At 42.7% G+C, this 22033-nt stretch overlaps 1 protein-coding gene across 1 annotated transcript in view; it reads right to left on the reverse strand.

The window, feature by feature from the left end:
* LOC138976897 (sulfotransferase 1A2-like) overlaps positions 1 to 5854 on the reverse strand; it is a 53623-nt gene extending 47769 nt beyond the window's left edge. Inside the window, exon 1 of the mRNA XM_070349792.1 lies at positions 5591 to 5854. The gene's annotated coding sequence lies outside the window, so the exon portion shown is untranslated. The remainder of the gene's footprint in view (positions 1 to 5590) is intronic.
* Positions 5855 to 22033: the final 16179 nt, after the last annotated feature.

Below are 22033 nucleotides of genomic sequence, written 5' to 3' on the forward strand. Positions count from 1 at the left end.
CCCTCACAAACAAGGGAAGTAAACAAGTGGAGATAACCCAACCCTCACAAACAAGGGAAGTAAATAAGGGGAGATAACCAAACCCTCACAAACAAGGGAAGTAAATAAGGGGAAATAACCCAACCCTCACAAACAAGGGAAGTAAATAAGGGGAGATAACCCAACCCTCACAAACAAGGGAAGTAAATAAGGGGAGATAACCCAACCCTCACAAACAAGGGAAGTAAATAAGGGGAGATAACCCAACCCTCACAAACAAGGGAAGTAAATAAGGGGAGATAACCCAACCCTCACAAACAAGGGAAGTAAATAAGGGGAGATAACCCTAACTCTCACAAACAAGGGAAGTAAATAAGGGGAGATAACCCTAACCCCTAACCCTAACCCTAACCCTAACGCTGGCCTCCCGCCTGGTGGCATTACTTGTGACGCTCAATCTTATGTATTTTATAGTTTTTCAAGCAAGTTGAGGTCTTTTTACATTTAGTCAAGTTATGACTAAATGTTTTAACATCGAGGGGGGAATCGAGACAAGGGTCGTGGTGTATGTGTGTGTGTATGTGTGTGTGTGTGTGTGTGCGTGCGGGTAGAGCGATTCAGACCAAACTACTGGACCGATCTTTATGAAATTTGACATGAAAGTTCCTGGGTATGATATCCCCATACGTTTTTTTCATTTTTTTGATAAATGTCTTTGATGACGTCATATCCGGCTTTTCGTGAAAGTTGAGGCGGCACTGTCACGCCCTCATTTTTCAACCAAATTGGTTGAAATTTTGGTCAAGTATTGTTCGACAAAGCCCGGACTTCGGTATTGCATTTCAGCGTGGTGGCTTAAAAATTAATTAATGACTTTGGTCATTACAAATCTGAAAATTGTAAAAAAAATATTTCTTTTATAAACGATCCAAATTTACGTTCATCTTATTCTCCATCATTTGCTGATTCCAAAAACATATAAATATGTTATATTTAGATTAAATACAAGCTCTGAAAGTTAGATATATAAAAATTATTATAAAAATTAAATTGTCGAAATCAATTTAAAAACACTTTCATCTTATTCCTTGTCGGTTCCTGATTCCAAAAACATATAGATATGATATGTTTGGATTAAAAACACGCTCAGAAAGTTAAAACGAAGAGAGGTACAGAAAAGCGTGCTATCGTTCTCAGCGCAACTACTACCCCGCTCTTCTTGTCAATTTCACTGCCTTTGCCGTGAGCGGTGGACTGACGATGTTACGAGTATACGGTCTTGCTGCGTTGCATTGCGTTTAGTTTCATTCTGTGAGTTCGACAGCTACTTGACTAAATGTTGTTTATTCGCCTTACGCGACTTGTCTTTTTATTTTTATTTTTATTTTTTAGATATTATTCCTGTGAACTTGAATCATGTCGCTCATCATGGATGTGACCAGCCTGTCACACGGCGACATACCATTCCTAGTCTTCAACCTGCAGCCTGTGTGAACCTGGATCATGTCGCTCATCATGGATGTGACCAGCCTGTCACACAGCAACACACCATTCCTAGTCTTCAATCTGCAGCCTCAGTGAACTTGAATCATGTCGCTCATCATGGATGTGACCAGCCTGTCACACGGCAACACACCATTCCTAGTCTTCAACCTGCAGCCTGTGTGAACCTGGATCATGTCGCTCATCATGGATGTGACCAGCCTGTCACACGGCAACACACCATTCCTAGTCTTCAACCTGCAGCCTGTGTGAACCTGGATCATGTCGCTCATCATGGATGTGACCAGCCTGTCACACGGCAACACACCATTCCTAGTCTTCAACATGCAGCCTGTGTGAACTTGAATCATGTCGCTCATCATGGATGTGACCAGCCTGTCACACGGCAACACACCTATTCCTAGTCTTCAACCTGCAGCCTGTGTGAACCTGGATCATGTCGCTCATCATGGATGTGACCAGCCTGTCACACGGCAACACACCATTCCTAGTCTTCAACCTGCAGCCTGTGTGAACCTGAATCATGTCGCTCATCATGGATGTGACCAGCCTGTCACACGGCAACACACCATTCCTAGTCTTCAACCTGCAGCCTGTGTGAACTTGAATCATGTCGCTCATCATGGATGTGACCAGCCTGTCACACGGCAACACACCATTCCTAGTCTTCAACCTGCAGCCTGTGTGAACTTGAATCATGTCGCTCATCATGGATGTGACCAGCCTGTCACACGGCAACACACCATTCCTAGTCTTCAACCTGCAGCCTGTGTGAACTTGAATCATGTCGCTCATCATGGATGTGACCAGCCTGTCACACGGCAACACACCATTCCTAGTCTTCAACCTGCAGCCTGTGTGAACTTGAATCATGTCGCTCATCATGGATGTGACCAGCCTGTCACACGGCAACACACCATTCCTAGTCTTCAACCTGCAGCCTGTGTGAACCTGGATCATGTCGCTCATCATGGATGTGACCAGCCTGTCACACGGCAACACACCATTCCTAGTCTTCAACCTGCAGCCTGTGTGAACCTGGATCATGTCGCTCATCATGGATGTGACCAGCCTGTCACACGGCAACACACCATTCCTAGTCTTCAACCTGCAGCCTGTGTGAACTTGAATCATGTCGCTCATCATGGATGTGACCAGCCTGTCACACGGCAACACACTATTCCTAGTCTTCAACCTGCAGCCTGTGTGAACCTGGATCATGTCGCTCATCATGGATGTGACCAGCCTGTCACACGGCAACACACCATTCCTAGTCTTCAACCTGCAGCCTGTGTGAACCTGGATCATGTCGCTCATCATGGATGTGACCAGCCTGTCACACAGCAACACACCATTCCTAGTCTTCAACCTGCAGCCTGTGTGAACCTGGATCATGTCGCTCATCATGGATGTGACCAGCCTGTCACACGGCAACACACCATTCCTAGTCTTCAACCTGCAGCCTGTGTGAACCTGGATCATGTCGCTCATCATGGATGTGACCAGCCTGTCACACGGCAACACACCATTCCTAGTCTTCAACCTGCAGCCTGTGTGAACCTGGATCATGTCGCTCATCATGGATGTGACCAGCCTGTCACACGGCAACACACCATTCCTAGTCTTCAACCTGCAGCCTGTGTGAACCTGGATCATGTCGCTCATCATGGATGTGACCAGCCTGTCACACGGCAACACACCATTCCTAGTCTTCAACCTGCAGCCTGTGTGAACCTGGATCATGTCGCTCATCATGGATGTGACCAGCCTGTCACACGGCAACACACCATTCCTAGTCTTCAACCTGCAGCCTGTGTGAACCTGGATCATGTCGCTCATCATGGATGTGACCAGCCTGTCACACGGCAACACACTATTCCTAGTCTTCAACCTGCAGCCTGTGTGAACCTGGATCATGTCGCTCATCATGGATGTGACCAGCCTGTCACACGGCAACACACTATTCCTAGTCTTCAACCTGCAGCCTGTGTGAACCTGGATCATGTCGCTCATCATGGATGTGACCAGCCTGTCACACGGCAACACACTATTCCTAGTCTTCAACCTGCAGCCTGTGTGAACCTGAATCATGTCGCTCATCATGGATGTGACCAGCCTGTCACACGGCAACACACTATTCCTAGTCTTCAACCTGCAGCCTGTGTGAACCTGGATCATGTCGCTCATCATGGATGTGACCAGCCTGTCACACGGCAACACACCATTCCTAGTCTTCAACCTGCAGCCTGTGTGAACCTGGATCATGTCGCTCATCATGGATGTGACCAGCCTGTCACACGGCAACACACTATTCCTAGTCTTCAACCTGCAGCCTGTGTGAACCTGGATCATGTCGCTCATCATGGATGTGACCAGCCTGTCACACGGCAACACACCATTCCTAGTCTTCAACCTGCAGCCTGTGTGAACCTGGATCATGTCGCTCATCATGGATGTGACCAGCCTGTCACACGGCAACACACCATTCCTTGTCTTCAACCTGCAGCCTGTGTGAACTTGAATCATGTCGCTCATCATGGATGTGACCAGCCTGTCACACGGCAACACACCATTCCTAGTCTTCAACCTGCAGCCTGTGTGAACCTGGATCATGTCGCTCATCATGGATGTGACCAGCCTGTCACACGGCAACACACCATTCCTTGTCTTCAACCTGCAGCCTGTGTGAACTTGAATCATGTCGCTCATCATGGATGTGACCAGCCTGTCACACGGCGACATACCATTCCTAGTCTTCAACCTGCAGCCTGTGTGAACCTGGATCATGTCGCTCATCATGGATGTGACCAGCCTGTCACACAGCAACACACCATTCCTAGTCTTCAATCTGCAGCCTGTGTGAACCTGGATCATGTCGCTCATCATGGATGTGACCAGCCTGTCACACGGCAACACACCATTCCTAGTCTTCAACCTGCAGCCTGTGTGAACCTGGATCATGTCGCTCATCATGGATGTGACCAGCCTGTCACACGGCAACACACCATTCCTAGTCTTCAACCTGCAGCCTGTGTGAACCTGGATCATGTCGCTCATCATGGATGTGACCAGCCTGTCACACGGCGACATACCATTCCTAGTCTTCAACCTGCAGCCTGTGTGAACTTGAATCATGTCGCTCATCATGGATGTGACCAGCCTGTCACACGGCAACACACCATTCCTAGTCTTCAACCTGCAGCCTCAGTGAGATCTGTGCGCTGTTTTTGTTGTTTTGTTTTCTTCTGAAATAACTGCGCGTTTTTACACCGCATGATATCTGTCACGAAATGATTTCAACACAAAGTTCCCTCTCTGCACGGAATGATTTCAACACAAAGTTCCCACTCTGCACGGAATGATTTCAACACAAAGTTCCCACTCTGCACGGAATGATTTCAACACAAAGTTCCCACTCTGCACGGAATGATTTCAACACAAAGTTCCCACTCTGCACGGAAGGCAGTCGGACTGTTGAGTGTTGGTAAATGTTCAAATGCTTTTATCTTAATGTGAAGGCCCGGATAGTTTAGTAGGGGTGTTTAACACAATGTGAAGGCCCGGATAGTTTAGTGGGGGTGTTTAACACAATGTGAAGGCCCGGATAGTTTAGTGGGGGTGTTTAACACAATGTGAAGGCCCGGATAGTTTAGTGGGGGTGTTTAGTGGGGGTGTTTAGTGGGGGTGTTTAGTGGGGGTGTTTAGTAGGGGTGTTTAGTAGGGGTGTTTAGTGGGGGTGTTTAGTGGGGGTGTTTAGTAGGGGTGTTTAGTGGGGGTGTTTAGTGGGGGTGTTTAGTGGGGGTGTTTAGTGGGGGTGTTTAGTGGGGGTGTTTAGTGGGGGTGTTTAGTAGGGGTGTTTAGTGGGGGTGTTTAGTGGGGGTGTTTAGTGGGGGTGTTTAGTGGGGGTGTTTAGTGGGGGTGTTTAGTAGGGGTGTTTAGTAGGGGTGTTTAGTGGGGGTGTTTAGTAGGGGTGTTTAGTGGGGGTGTTTAGTGGGGGTGTTTAGTGGGGGTGTTTAGTGGGGGTGTTTAACACAATGGTTACAAGTACAAGAAGAACGCACATTATAAACTAAAGACGAAAAGCGTCAGATCAGAAACACACACCTACCTCTTCAAACACCAACCACAAAGGAACAAAGTGACACAGTGACACAGTGACAAAGTGACAAAGTCGACGTCCACACAATAATCGTGCAGCCGAATCACTGTGAGACGAAAACACTATATCCCCAACCAGTATTTCAAATCACTGTGTGCAAATGTCCTGTCCAAGAAACCTCGTTGGGAGTGAACATGTGTTTATCAAAAGTGACGAGCACACAAAACATGTCACAACCATGGAGCGAGCACAAACACAACTCGTTGTCTCTCTTAGTTCAGAGCTAATTTATGTCGCCAGCCCTCAGTCGTCATAAGGCGAACCATAGTACGAGCTGACCTCGTGATGAATTTTCACGGATTAGTCGTGCTCTGTTTCCACAGTTGAGTGCGCGAGAAGGGGAATTGTTATTGCTACAAGTCTCGGGCTGCAATGGTCGTACAACGAAAGGTACATTTCTAACAGTCTCGGTCAATGGTCGTACAACGAAAGGTACATTTCTAACAGTCTCGGTCAATGGTCGTACAACGAAAGGTACATTTCTAACAGTCTCGGTCAATGGTCGTACAACGAAAGGTACATTTCTAACAGTCTCGGTCAATGGTCGTACAACGAAAGGTACATTTCTAACAGTCTCGGTCAATGGTCGTACAACGATGATGATAATGATGATGATGATGTTGATGATGATGATGGAAAATCGCAACATAAATTCCACATAATACATGTAATAAAGAACATATTTTTGTAATTCATAAAGCATTGCCAATTGTTGACAGCTACTGCTAGTAGCCATCTAGGTAGACATATAATGATTATGCAGAGCTTGTTTAAAACTCTTTAGTGAGGTTAATGATCTTATTACAGACGAAATGGAGTTCCACACCAAAGAGCCAGAGAAGGCTTGACTAGTTTTGAACAGATCAATCCTGGGTATTGGTGGTAGAAAATTGATAGACCCGTTCCTTTCGGTGACTCTGTGAAATAGGTCCTGAATATAGTTGGGCACTTCGCCATGATATACTTTGTATATCATTACAGTTTTATTAAACTGTAACTGTTTAACTAGCGGCAGGTAGTTTAGATTTTTTAACTTCAAATCAGCTGATAATTGTGGACCATTTAACATGATTTTAGCTGCCCGACGATGTAGAGAGTTTAATTTTTTTCATGTGAATTACTGAATATCAGAGACGCCATCCCAAAGAGTTGATGCGTAATTGATATGGGATAAGATGTGGGCATGATAAAATAGTTTAAGTGTTGCGATATCGACATATTGCTTTAACTTTGATAGCAGAAACAAATTCTTGGATACTTTTTGATAAATATAATGTACATGAGATTGCCATTTTAATTCTTGATCGACTATCACACCCAAAACACGATGTTCCGTCACCTGCTGAACAGGTTGTGATTCCAGAGAAAGATTTAACTTAAGAGGTCGTGACTGGTGTTTTTGTCTTGTTGTAATAATCATGCTTTTTGTCTTCCCTGGGTGCACTATCATAAAATTCTGGTTACACCAATTGTTGACTTCATTCAGACTAGACTGTAAGGAAACTTCAATTTCTTGAACAGTCCTATAGCTTGTGTGAAGCGTCGAATCATCTGCAAAAAAATCTGTTTTAACTTTGGAATTAAATATATGAAGGGGGAGGTCATTAATGAACACACAAAACAAAATAGGCCCTAAAACTGACCCCTGAGGGACTCCACTCTTTAAACATCCTTTGGGAGAGGTTTTACCGTTTATAGAAACATACTGTGTTCTGTTGACAAGATATGATTTAAAGAATGAACACGTTGCGGGATTGTTCACGTACAATGCGAGTTTATGTAAAAGTAATGTGTGATCTACAAGATCAAAAGCTTTCTTAAAATCAAGAAATACAGCCCCTGATATGTCCGAACGATTAATTGCCGATAGCCAGTTATCACATAGTAATGAAAGAGCTGTACTACTTTTATTCCTCTTTTTTATTTCTTTTATTTTTCTATTCTTATTTCTTTTATTTTTTTCTCCTTCTCTTCTCATTTCTAGATACGGACCCAAAGTTACACCAAGATGTATATAGTGGATGTCATACTGTGTTTTTTGTGTGTGTATAATTATAATGATATGCATTTTAAATACATATTTCAACGGAAAAAAAGAAAAAAAAGCTATGGTCTAAGCAAATAGTAACACAATCTTGGGGCAACCAAGGAAAATTGTCTAAGGGTACAAGTAAGAAAAAAGTTTTTCATTAATTTTGATACTATATACTTTTTGAGTGGTAAATGTTGAAGGATGAAAGAAAATATATTGTGAGTGGACGGATGCATGTTATTCATTAAAAGCCCCACAATGATGTGCTTGGCAAAAAAAAAAAAAAAAAAAAAAAAAAAAGAAAGAGCTGTACTACAGGAATGTTTCGGACGAAACCCAGATTGAAAGTTGTGAAATAATTTGCACCTTTCCATGTAGTTCAGAAGATTCTTCTGGATGTGCTTCTCTAAAGGCTTTGATAAAATAGGAAGCAATGAAATTGGCCTGAAGTTATTAGGGTCAGACACATCTTTATTTTTAGGAAGTGGAAGGACCTTTGCCGTTTTAAATGCATCAGGAAAAATATTTTTTTCAATGCAAAGATTATACACATACGTTAGGGATTCCACTATGTACGGTAGGGCTAATTTAAGCAACGACGGGGGGATTTTGTCAGGCCCCATGGATTTATTATTCTGAAGGTTTTCTATAAATTTTCCAACTTCATGTACGGCAATAGTTGGGATAGAGAATGAATCTTGTGATTTCCATTTATGAATACACAATTCTTTTAATCTAAACAACAGGGAGTCCCCACCCTCGACTTCTTCATTTACATTTTTAGATTGTTTCAATCGATCAGCCAAACACAGAAAGTGCTCATTGAATTCGTCAGGAGAAATGGCGCTATTTAATCCGCTATTTCTTCTCTGGGATTTACCTAACACTTCATTTATGGCTTGCCAAAGCGTGGCAACATCCTTTTTGTCTTCAACCAATTTATGAAAATGATTACTTTTTGCCTGGCGTACTAACTCGGTAACTCTATTGCGTTGTGCTTTAAATTCTGATTTCCTTTGATTTTCCTTCAAAAAATCACGTAGGGCCATAGCTTCTACAATCTCAGGAGTAAGCCATGGTGGTAATGTAGGGGATTTTACTCGGTGTTGCCTCAGAGGGGCATGCTTATCAATAATCGGGTAGAGTATACTTGAGAAACAATTAAGCGCCTCCTCAGCCTCAGTACAATTAAACACATCATGGAACGGAGCTGAAGATAAGTCGATGAAAAACTTAGACTCGTGACATTTTTTAAAGCTCCGATATTCGATGGTTGTGTGTCCTTTTTTCTGACATTTTGGGATTATATAGTTCCATGAACAGCAAGTCACGTAATGATCACTAATGCCAGAATTTACCACATTAACATTCGAAACCATTGTTTTTCTATCCGTGTATATATAGTCAATTAATGTCGCTGTTGATGCAGTTATTCTTGTTGACGTTTCAACTAGTTGTTGAAGGCCAAAGAGGGACAAAGTTGTGCACCAAGCTGTCTGTGTTTGTGAAGATGAATTGTGAAGATGATTTGTGAAGATGATTTGTGAAGATGATTTGTGAAGATGAATAGTGAAGATGATTTGTGAAGATGATTTGTGAAGATGAATAGTAAAGATGAAAAGTGAAGATGAAAAGTGAAGATGATTTGTGAAGATGAAAAGTGAAGATGATTTGTGAAGATGAAAAGTGAAGATGAAAAGTGAAGATGATTTGTGAAGATGAAAAGTGAAGATGAAAAGTGAAGATGATTTGTGAAGATGAAAAGTGAAGATGATGTTTGCTTCTGTCGTTGATGAAGCCGAAGAACAAAATGACGTCATCTGACTGTTAGATTGTGTTACTCCACCTTCGTCACTTCCTGTGCGTTCGGTCCTGTTTTATCAAATAACAGTGGTCGTGGTTGAGAATTGTAACTAAAATGTAGGAAGCTGTGGCAAGTTATTAAGCTGTTCAGACCGAGTAAAACGTGGCATTGTGTTGAAGATGGTTTTGAAAAAATCGTGTTCAAAACCAATACTTTTGACATAAAAATTCGATTCATTCTGTGAACATTATTTCTCTTTTTCTGGGGACATAAATATTTGTCTAAAAGTTATAATGGACATGTTTCGTGAACATTTCCGAAAAGTTCATTTTTTGAAACGACTTGTATGAATTCGTCTGCTTGCTGTTACCATTCTGTGTCTTTTTCAAGACTCAAGACTCAAGACTCAAAATGTTTACTGTCCTCATAAAAACAAGGAAAATTGCCTTACAGTGTCAGGCGATCACAGACATAAAAACATCACATGTATTAAGAATTAAACGATTGCACTTAAAACTAATAACTCTAGCCCGCTTCATATTTGCTGTAAACTTAGAATTAGAATTGCATTAAAACACATGTAAACATCCTGAGCGTCTCTCGCAGCACTCACACTTACAAACACACACACACACACACACACACACACACACACACACACACACACACACACACTCACACACACACACACACACACACACACACACACACACACACACACACACACACACACACATACACACACACACACTCTCTCTCTCTCTTTCTCACTCGCCATCTCTCTCTATCTCAGTTTAACTAAAAACAATAAAATATATTCAGATTGAGTGGGTAATAATGGCACACAGGCATTTCCGCCTCCTTACGAACAAGAGCGAAATTTCCCAAGAGGTGAAGGGAGGCGACTCCGCCGAATTCAGTTACTGAACTGCAGACTCGGAAAATTGGGTTGGAGACAGGCTTACTGTCCAATATAGGTGTGTAGTGTATAGTGTGGGTGGGAGACCGGCTTACTGTCCAATATAGGTGTGTAGTGTATAGTGTGGGTGGAGACCGGCTTACTGTCCAATATAGGTGTGTAGTGTATAGTGTGGGTTGGAGACCGGCTTACTGTCCAATATAGGTGTGTAGTGTATAGTGTGGGTGGGAGACCGGGTTACTGTCCAATATAGGTGTGTAGTGTATAGTGTGGGTGGGAGACCGGCTTACTGTGCAATATAGGTGTGTAGTGTATAGTGTGGGTTGGAGACCGGCTTACTGTCCAATATAGGTGTGTAGTGTATAGTGTGGGTGGGAGACCGGCTTACTGTCCAATATAGGTGTGTAGTGTATAGTGTGGGTGGGGGACCGGCTTACTGTCCAATATAGGTGTGTAGTGTATAGTGTGGGTGGGAGACCGGGTTACTGTCCAATATAGGTGTGTAGTGTATAGTGTGGGTGGGAGACCGGCTTACTGTCCAATATAGGTGTGTAGTGTATAGTGTGGGTTGGAGACCGGCTTACTGTCCAATATAGGTGTGTAGTGTATAGTGTGGGTGGGAGACCGGGTTACTGTCCAATATAGGTGTGTAGTGTATAGTGTGGGTGGGAGACCGGCTTACTGTCCAATATAGGTGTGTAGTGTATAGTGTGGGTGGGGGACCGGCTTACTGTCCAATATAGGTGTGTAGTGTATAGTGTGGGTGGGGGACCGGCTTACTGTCCAATATAGGTGTGTATTGTATAGTGTGGGTGGGAGACCGGCTTACTGTCCAATATAGGTGTGTAGTGTATAGTGTGGGTGGGGGACCGGCTTACTGTGCAATATAGGTGTGTAGTGTATAGTGTGGGTGGGGGACCGGCTTACTATCCAATATAGGTGTGTAGTGTATAGTGTGGGTGGGAGACCGGCTTACTGTCCAATATAGGTGTGTAGTGTATAGTGTGGGTGGGAGACCGGCTTACTGTCCAATATAGGTGTGTAGTGTATAGTGTGGGTGGGGGACCGGCTTACTGTCCAATATAGGTGTGTAGTGTATAGTGTGGGTGGGAGACCGGGTTACTGTCCAATATAGGTGTGTAGTGTATAGTGTGGGTTGCAGACCGGCTTACTGTCCAATATAGGTGTGTAGTGTATAGTGTGGGTGGGGGACCGGCTTACTGTCCAATATAGGTGTGTAGTGTGTAGTGTGGGTTGGAGACCGGCTTACTGTCCAATATAGGTATGTAGTGTATAGTGTGGGTGGGGGACCGGCTTACTGTCCAATATAGGTGTGTAGTGTATAGTGTGGGTGGGGGACCGGCTTACTGTCCAATATAGGTGTGTAGTGTATAGTGTGGGTGGGGGACCGGCTTACTGTCCAATATAGGTGTGTAGTGTATAGTGTGGGTGGAGACCGGCTTACTGTCCAATATAGGTGTGTAGTGTATAGTGTGGGTGGGGGACATCATTATGTGCGCTGTCTGTTTCCAGAGCTCTTGGCGTAATTACATGTCTCGTCATGTGAAATGGTCATCACCATCCGTGCATTTGAACATGAAACAATTATTAAAAAAAGACAGAGAAATAAAAAAAAATCAATTGTTGCACTGTATATTCGTAAACTCATGAAAGATAAATTTAAGAAAATACTTTTTGGACGCACTTCCGAGTCCAGCATAGCTGAGATTTGTCCAAGGGATAATCTTCGGATACTTCAAAGCGCATGGCGCTCGCGCGTGCACTCCCGTGCGCACACACACACACACACACACACACACACACACACACACATACACACACACCCACACATACATCCACACACACACCCACACACACACACACACACACACACGCACGCACACACACACACACACACACACACACACGCACACACACACACACACACACACACACACACACATACACACACACACATATTCGCAACGATTTCATATGCAAGCAATATGAATAACCCCATGCATTGAAACATGCATAACGAAAACCTTTACCCTGTTTGCATTGATATTATAAGATGTTTGATGGGTTGTTGACAGACCAGCTTTTTTGTCGTCCAAGGGGGAGCATATCGTCTTTTGTTTCGGCCTTGGTCAATAAATATGAAACAAAAGTCGATATGCCCCCCGAGGACCGACAAAAAAAGCTGGTCTGACAACAAACCACCAAACATCGTTTTTGTCATCATTTTGGTAGTGAGAAAATAAGATAACAATCAACACAGGGAGCCATGCTTTGAAACACGGGTTCTGTGCTGATAACCACACGAGTTCCATGCGGATAACCACTGTCAATCAAAGCTGGCGTGTGAAAGCAACTTTCTGTATTTTTGAGTTCATAAAATGATGGGATGATTATGTCAGGTTTGAGGATGCACAGTTCTGTTTGTTCATCTCGGTATTCCACTCCCTCGGCTTTCAGTTGTGAGTATTAAGCTTAGTAATCGAATGTGGAAGCTACGTTGAGTCAAAGGTCACAGAAGATTTGCGTCGTGCAGCGAAGGAAAGAATCGCGATCTTGTTTCCGACTCAGTACCTCTTTGTTTTTCATTAGACCTGTCAATCTGCTTGCTCGGCTTTATGAGATGTTTGCATATCTTGTTGCTACTTTCTTTGCTTTTATCATTATTTCTTATTTGTGCTTCGTTTATCGATACAACGTCTTGTGCACGGGTCAAAATGTGTGTGTCAGGGGTCAATTGGTTTGACTTGAACTTGACGTTCGTGCTTCTCACAGAAAGATACACGCACTCCATGACTTTGTAAGGGTTAGGGTTAGGCCCTATTGCTACGCTGAAAACACAATAGCTGGTAATGTTGGAGCTTCCTTGTCGAGACACGTTATTTGTACACATGACTGACACAAACACAGCTTGGGCTACAATGATTTAGTCTCGTGTTTGTGTGTTTGTGTGTCTGTGTGTAATTCATCGTGAATCTCAGAAAAGGACGTGGTGACTTGCAGTTTGTTCCTCGATCGAACAAAAGGTTTTATTTGCCAGTTAAATTTACATAATCACAAACATTTTCATAAATTAACTGAACCCAATTTCATCCTGTCATGACCGTGAAATCAAGCATGTTTTTAACTGTATAAACGGTTGGTTATTGAGCGCGTAACTTGCAGTTTTACTTCCGTGTCTTTCGAAGTGTAAACATTTCTGAATTTCCCCCCCAGTGTTCAGTGTCAACCCCATACAAGGAAAACTTAAAACGTTTACTTAAATTCGTTTTCATATATAAATTTGGCACACGCTAGTCTGTTACATACTCAGTTTTCAACGATCTTCTTTGGACTCTATTTGTCAAGGTTCATGTCACGCTTTTGGACCATGACTCTGAGAATGACCCATTGTCCAATGATGTGCCAAGACTGTCCAATGTTGTGCCAAGACTGACCAATGCTGTGCCAAGACTGACCGAGACTGACCAAGACTGTCCAATGCTGTGCCAAGACTGACCAATGCTGTGCCAAGACTGACCAATGCTGTGCCAAGACTGACCAAGGCTGTGCCAAGACTGACCAATGATGTGCCAAGACTGACCAAGACTGACCAATGCTGTGCCAAGACTGACCGAGACTGACCAAGACTGACCAATGCTGTGCCAAGACTGTCCAATGCTGTGCAAAGACTGATCAATGCTGTGCCAAGACTGTCCAATGCTGTGCCAAGACTGACCAATGCTGTGCCAAGACTGCCCAAGACTGTCCAAGACTGTCCAATGCTGTGCTAAGATTGTCCAATGCTGTGCCAAGACTGACTGAACAAGAGTTATCACGATTTGGTTTAAACAAAATTGTATTCAGATTTCTTCGCATGAAATAATTCAAAACATACAACCAGGACACGCACTCAAACAATTCAAACCATACAACTATAGGACACGCACTCTAACAATTCAATCCATACAACTATAGGACACGCACAAGACACACACTCTAACAATTCAAACCATACAACTATAGGACACGCACAAGACACGCACTCTAACAATTCAAACCATACAACTATAGGACACGCACAAGACACACACTCTAACAATTCAAACCATACAACTATAGGACACACCCAAGACACGCACTCTAACAATTCAAACCATACAACTATAGGACACGCACAAGACACGCACTCTAACAATTCAAACCATACAACTATAGGACACGCCCAAGACACGCACTCTAACAATTCAAACCATACAAATATAGGACACGCACAAGACACGCACAAGACACACACTCTAACAATTCAAACCATACAACTATAGGACACGCACAAGACACACACTCTAACAATTCAAACCATACAACTATAGGACACGCACAAGACACGCACTCTAACAATTCAAACCATACAACTATAGGACACGCACAAGACACGCACTCTAACAATTCAAACCATGCAAATATAGGACACGCACAAGACACGCACAAGACACGCACTCTAACAATTCAAACCATACAACTATAGGACACGCACAAGACACGCACAAGACACGCACTCTAACAATTAAAACCATACAACTATAGGACACGCACAAGACACGCACTCTAACAATTCAAACCATACAAATATAGGACACGCACAAGACACGCACAAGACACACACTCTAACAATTCAAACCATACAACTATAGGACACGCACAAGACACGCACAAGACACGCACTCTAACAATTCAAACCATACAACTATAGGACACGCACAAGACACACACTCTAACAATTCAAACCATACAACTATAGGACACGCACAAGACACGCACTCTAACAATTCAAACCATACAACTATAGGACACGCACAAGACACGCACTCTAACAATTCAAACCATACGACTATAGGACACGCACAAGACACGCACAAGACACACACTCTAACAATTCAAACCATACAAATATAGGACACGCACAAGACACACACTCTAACAATTCAAACCATACAACTATAGGACACGCACAAGACACGCCCAAGACACGCACTCTAACAATTCAAACCATACAACTATAGGACACGCACAAGACACGCCCAAGACACACACTCTAACAATTCAAACCATACAACTATAGGACACGCACAAGACACGCACTCTAACAATTCAAACCATACAACTATAGGACACGCACAAGACACGCACTCTAACAATTCAAACCATACAAATATAGGACACGCACAAGACACACACTCTAACAATTCAAACCATACAACTATAGGACACGCACAAGACACGCACTCTAACAATTCAAACCATACGACTATAGGACACGCACAAGACACGCACAAGACACGCACTCTAACAATTCAAACCATACAAATATAGGACACGCACAAGACACACACTCTAACAATTCAAACCATACAACTATAGGACACGCACAAGACACACACTCTAACAATTCAAACCATACAACTATAGGACACGCACAAGACACGCACTCTAACAATTCAAACCATACAACTATAGGACACGCACAAGACACACACTCTAACAATTCAAACCATACAACTATAGGACACGCACAAGACACACACTCTAACAATTCAAACCATACAACTATAGGACACGCACAAGACACGCACAAGACACACACTCTAACAATTCAAACCATACAAATATAGGACACGCACAAGACACGCACTCTAACAATTCAAACCATACAACTATAGGACACGCACAAGACACGCACTCTAACAATTCAAACCATACAACTATAGGACACGCACAAGACACACACTCTAACAATTCAAACCATACAACTATAGGACACGCACAAGACACGCACAAGACACACACTCTAACAATTCAAACCATACAACTATAGGACACGCACAAGACACGCACAAGACACACACTCTAACAATTCAAACCATACAACTATAGGACACGCACAAGACACGCACAAGACACACACTCTAACAATTCAAACCATACAACTATAGGACACGCACAAGACACGCACAAGACACACACTCTAACAATTCAAACCATACAACTATATGACACGCACAAGACACGCACAAGACACACACTCTAACAATTCAAACCATACAACTATAGGACACGCACAAGACACACACTCTAACAATTCAAACCATACAACTATAGGACACGCACAAGACACGCACAAGACACACACTCTAACAATTCAAACCATACAACTATAGGACACGCACAAGACACGCACAAGACACGCACTCTAACAATTCAAACCATACAACTATAGGACACGCACAAGACACACACTCTAAACAATTCAAACCATACGACTATAGGACACGCACAAGACACGCACTCTAACAATTCAAACCATACAACTATAGGACACGCACAAGACACGCACTCTAACAATTCAAACCATACAACTATAGGACACGCACAAGACACACACTCTAACAATTCAAACCATACAACTATAGGACACGCACAAGACACGCACAAGACACACACTCTAACAATTCAAACCATACAACTATAGGACACGCACAAGACACGCACAAGACACACACTCTAACAATTCAAACCATACAACTATAGGACACGCACAAGACACGCACAAGACACACACTCTAACAATTCAAACCATACAACTATATGACACGCACAAGACACGCACAAGACACACACTCTAACAATTCAAACCATACAACTATAGGACACGCACAAGACACACACTCTAACAATTCAAACCATACAACTATAGGACACGCACAAGACACGCACAAGACACACACTCTAACAATTCAAACCATACAACTATAGGACACGCACAAGACACGCACAAGACACACACTCTAACAATTCAAACCATACAACTATAGGACACGCACAAGACACGCACAAGACACACACTCTAACAATTCAAACCATACAACTATATGACACGCACAAGACACGCACAAGACACACACTCTAACAATTCAAACCATACAACTATAGGACACGCACAAGACACACACTCTAACAATTCAAACCATACAACTATAGGACACGCACAAGACACGCACAAGACACACACTCTAACAATTCAAACCATACAACTATAGGACACGCACAAGACACGCACAAGACACGCACTCTAACAATTCAAACCATACGACTATAGGACACGCACAAGACACACACTCTAACAATTCAAACCATACGACTATAGGACACGCACAAGACACGCACTCTAACAATTCAAACCATACAACTATAGGACACGCACAAGACACACACTCTAACAATTCAAACCATACAACTATAGGACACGCACAAGACACGCACAAGACACACACTCTAACAATTCAAACCATACAACTATAGGACACGCACAAGACACACACTCTAACAATTCAAACCATACAACTATAGGACACGCACAAGACACGCACTCTAACAATTCAAACCATACAACTATAGGACACGCACAAGACACACACTCTAACAATTCAAACCATACAACTATAGGACACGCCCAAGACACGCACTCTAACAATTCAAACCATACAACTATAGGACACGCACAAGACACGCACTCTAACAATTCAAACCATACAACTATAGGACACGCACAAGACACGCACTCTAACAATTCAAACCATACAACTATAGGACACGCACAAGACACGCACTCTAACAATTCAAACCATACAACTATAGGACACGCACAAGACACACACTCTAACAATTCAAACCATACAACTATAGGACACGCACAAGACACACACTCTAACAATTCAAACCATACAACTATAGGACACGCACAAGACACACACTCTAACAATTCAAACCATACAACTATAGGACACGCACAAGACACGCACTCTAACAATTCAAACCATACAACTATAGGACACGCACAAGACACGCACTCTAACAATTCAAACCATACAACTATAGGACACGCACAAGACACGCACTCTAACAATTCAAACCATACAACTATAGGACACGCACAAGACACACACTCTAACAATTCAAACCATACAACTATAGGACACGCACAAGACACACACTCTAACAATTCAAACCATACAACTATAGGACACGCACAAGACACGCACTCTAACAATTCAAACCATACAACTATAGGACACGCACAAGACACGCACTCTAACAATTCAAACCATACAACTATAGGACACGCACAAGACACGCACTCTAACAATTCAAACCATACAACTATAGGACACGCCCAAGACACGCACTCTAACAATTCAAACCATACAAATATAGGACACGCACAAGACACGCACAAGACACACACTCTAACAATTCAAACCATACAACTATAGGACACGCACAAGACACGCACAAGACACGCACTCTAACAATTCAAACCATACAACTATAGGACACGCACAAGACACACACTCTAACAATTCAAACCATACAACTATAGGACACGCACAAGACACGCACTCTAACAATTCAAACCATACAACTATAGGACACGCACAAGACACGCCCAAGACACGCACTCTAACAATTCAAACCATACAACTATAGGACACGCACAAGACACACACTCTAACAATTCAAACCATACAACTATAGGACACGCACAAGACACGCACTCTAACAATTCAAACCATACAACTATAGGACACGCACAAGACACGCACTCTAACAATTCAAACCATACAACTATAGGACACGCCCAAGACACGCACTCTAACAATTCAAACCATACAAATATAGGACACGCACAAGACACGCACAAGACACACACTCTAACAATTCAAACCATACAACTATAGGACACGCACAAGACACGCACAAGACACGCACTCTAACAATTCAAACCATACAACTATAGGACACGCACAAGACACACACTCTAACAATTCAAACCATACAACTATAGGACACGCACAAGACACGCACTCTAACAATTCAAACCATACAACTATAGGACACGCACAAGACACACACTCTAACAATTCAAACCATACGACTATAGGACACGCACAAGACACGCACAAGACACACACTCTAACAATTCAAACCATACAAATATAGGACACGCACAAGACACACACTCTAACAATTCAAACCATACAACTATAGGACACGCACAAGACACGCCCAAGACACGCACTCTAACAATTCAAACCATACAACTATAGGACACGCACAAGACACGCCCAAGACACACACTCTAACAATTCAAACCATACAACTATAGGACACGCACAAGACACGCACTCTAACAATTCAAACCATACAAATATAGGACACGCACAAGACACACACTCTAACAATTCAAACCATACAACTATAGGACACGCACAAGACACGCACTCTAACAATTCAAACCATACAAATATAGGACACGCACAAGACACGCACAAGACACGCACTCTAACAATTCAAACCATACAAATATAGGACACGCACAAGACACACACTCTAACAATTCAAACCATACAACTATAGGACACGCACAAGACACACACTCTAACAATTCAAACCATACAACTATAGGACACGCACAAGACACGCACTCTAACAATTCAAACCATACAACTATAGGACACGCACAAGACACACACTCTAACAATTCAAACCATACAACTATAGGACACGCACAAGACACACACTCTAACAATTCAAACCATACAACTATAGGACACGCACAAGACACGCACAAGACACACACTCTAACAATTCAAACCATACAAATATAGGACACGCACAAGACACGCACTCTAACAATTCAAACCATACAACTATAGGACACGCACAAGACACGCACTCTAACAATTCAAACCATACAACTATAGGACACGCACAAGACACACACTCTAACAATTCAAACCATACAACTATAGGACACGCACAAGACACACACTCTAACAATTCAAACCATACAACTATAGGACACGCACAAGACACGCACTCTAACAATTCAAACCATACAACTTTAGGACACGCACAAGACACGCACTCTAACAATTCAAACCATACAACTATAGGACACGCACAAGACACGCACTCTAACAATTCAAACCATACAACTATAGGACACGCCCAAGACACGCACTCTAACAATTCAAACCATACAAATATAGGACACGCACAAGACACGCACAAGACACACACTCTAACAATTCAAACCATACAACTATAGGACACGCACAAGACACGCACAAGACACGCACTCTAACAATTCAAACCATACAACTATAGGACACGCACAAGACACACACTCTAACAATTCAAACCATACAACTATAGGACACGCACAAGACACGCACTCTAACAATTCAAACCATACAACTATAGGACACGCACAAGACACGCCCAAGACACGCACTCTAACAATACAAACCATACAACTATAGGACACGCACAAGACACACACTCTAACAATTCAAACCATACAACTATAGGACACGCACAAGACACGCACTCTAACAATTCAAACCATACAACTATAGGACACGCACAAGACACGCACTCTAACAATTCAAACCATACAACTATAGGACACGCCCAAGACACGCACTCTAACAATTCAAACCATACAAATATAGGACACGCACAAGACACGCACAAGACACACACTCTAACAATTCAAACCATACAACTATAGGACACGCACAAGACACGCACAAGACACGCACTCTAACAATTCAAACCATACAACTATAGGACACGCACAAGACACACACTCTAACAATTCAAACCATACAACTATAGGACACGCACAAGACACGCACTCTAACAATTCAAACCATACAACTATAGGACACGCACAAGACACACACTCTAACAATTCAAACCATACGACTATAGGACACGCACAAGACACACACTCTAACAATTCAAACCATACAAATATAGGACACGCACAAGACACACACTCTAACAATTCAAACCATACAACTATAGGACACGCACAAGACACGCCCAAGACACGCACTCTAACAATTCAAACCATACAACTATAGGACACGCACAAGACACGCCCAAGACACACACTCTAACAATTCAAACCATACAACTATAGGACACGCACAAGACACGCACTCTAACAATTCAAACCATACAAATATAGGACACGCACAAGACACACACTCTAACAATTCAAACCATACAACTATAGGACACGCACAAGACACACACTCTAACAATTCAAACCATACAACTATAGGACACGCCCAAGACACGCACAAGACACGCACTCTAACAATTCAAACCATACAACTATAGGACACGCACAAGACACACACTCTAACAATTCAAACCATACAACTATAGGACACGCACAAGACACGCACTCTAACAATTCAAACCATACAACTATAGGACACGCACAAGACACACACTCTAACAATTCAAACCATACAACTATAGGACACGCACAAGACACACACTCTAACAATTCAAACCATACAACTATAGGACACGCACAAGACACGCACAAGACACACACTCTAACAATTCAAACCATACAAATATAGGACACGCACAAGACACGCACTCTAACAATTCAAACCATACAACTATAGGACACGCACAAGACACGCACTCTAACAATTCAAACCATACAACTATAGGACACGCACAAGACACACACTCTAACAATTCAAACCATAC

Source organism: Littorina saxatilis, linkage group LG9, assembly GCF_037325665.1.
Source record: "Littorina saxatilis isolate snail1 linkage group LG9, US_GU_Lsax_2.0, whole genome shotgun sequence".
Classification (NCBI taxonomy): domain Eukaryota; kingdom Metazoa; phylum Mollusca; class Gastropoda; order Littorinimorpha; family Littorinidae; genus Littorina; species Littorina saxatilis.